This window comes from Mus pahari, chromosome 4, assembly GCF_900095145.1.
Source record: "Mus pahari chromosome 4, PAHARI_EIJ_v1.1, whole genome shotgun sequence".
NCBI lineage: Eukaryota > Metazoa > Chordata > Mammalia > Rodentia > Muridae > Mus > Mus pahari.
In genome coordinates, this window is record NC_034593.1 from 85,748,800 (window position 1) to 85,750,232 (window position 1,433).

General features: G+C 44.3%; 1 protein-coding gene across 1 annotated transcript in view; it reads left to right on the top strand.

The window, feature by feature from the left end:
* Ctss (cathepsin S) overlaps positions 1-1,433 on the top strand; it is a 29,427-nt gene that overhangs the window by 26,807 nt on the left and 1,187 nt on the right. The window lies entirely within an intron of this gene.

Here is a 1,433-nt window from a genome sequence, read left to right on the forward strand (position 1 = left end):
GGAAGGAAGGAAGGAAGGAAGGAAGGAAGGAAGGAAGGAAGGAAGGAAGGAAGGAGGAAGGAGGGAGGAAAGAGTTGAGCGCCTCCCCAGCTTTTGAGGCTTGTAGCCCTGTGATTCCCATTCTTTGACTTGTAGCCCTCTCACTTGCCCTCAATCCTCGCATTGGTCTCCGGGTGTGCTGACTTCAGTCCTACTGGATTAAGGCTGACCTAATGACTTCATCTTGATCTCATTAATGGCATCTATTAATTAATGGCATCTACAGCGCCTCTACTTCCAAATAAAGTCATATTTTTGAGGTCCTGGGATTAGAATTCTAGTGCGAACTTTGAGCGGGTCACAGTCCAACCCTGACTACTCGGGACTTCCTGGAAATGCAGGCTCTGTAGGTCAAGGCAGATGGATGCCTTCAGATTCCCTGTGAGGAGCTACAGACAGCAGTGATGTCTGGTCTGATGGGAAAGCAGCTGAGGAAACTTCAAATGTTGATTTACACTTAAGCCACAATGGCAGTTATCTCCTTGGTGTGGACATGTGTGACATGTAGCCTTTTGTTCTTGTTCACTGGGCTTCTTTTTTTATTTGTTTAGGGTTTTTTTTTTTCATACACCCATTTTTTGCTCCTTCCTTCCTTCCTTTTTTTATTTTATTTAATTTTTTTATTTTTTATTTTTTGCCAGGCTCTCATGTAGCCCAGGATGGCCTCAAGTTCATTATGTAGCCACAGAGGAACAAAAGCTCCTGTCCCTTCTGCTACTGGCGGGCTCCATGCCATTAGGATTTTAAGCATGTGATGCTGTGTGCCCAGTTATATGACTTCTTGAGTACACAGACACCAGCTAACATGACAAGCTGGAAAATGCTTAGTCCCAGGCAGCTCATTTCTGCACTAAGTAGAATATTCTACTTTTCCATAGCTTTAAATAGGAGAAAGTCTCATCTGGATAATTCCCAACTGTATTATTTATCATTTGATTCAGAACTAATTGCTGTGTAACACTTTCATGGTAGTTACTCAAAAGAACTTTTTAACAGATGTTTCTAGAAGCCAGATGATGGCAGTGCACACCTTTAATACCCAGGAGGCAGAGGCAGGCAGATCTCTGAGTTTGAGGCCAGCCTGGTCTACAGACCAAGTCCCAGGACAGCCAGAGCTACACAGAGAAACCCTGAAATCTTGTCTTGAAAAACCAAAGGAAAAGAAAAAGAAAAAAGGTGTTTCTCAAGAAATATGTAAGCCTTAAGCCAGACTTTGTGGCACACAACACCTGTGCGGGGTGGAATCAGAAGGATTAAGAGTTTCATTACCTATGACCCTATTGTGCAAAACCATTTAGAAAGCCGGGCGTGGTGGCGCACGCCTTTAATCCCAGCACTCGGGAGGCAGAGGCAGGAGGATTTCTGAGTTCGAGGCCAGCCTGGTCTACAAAGTG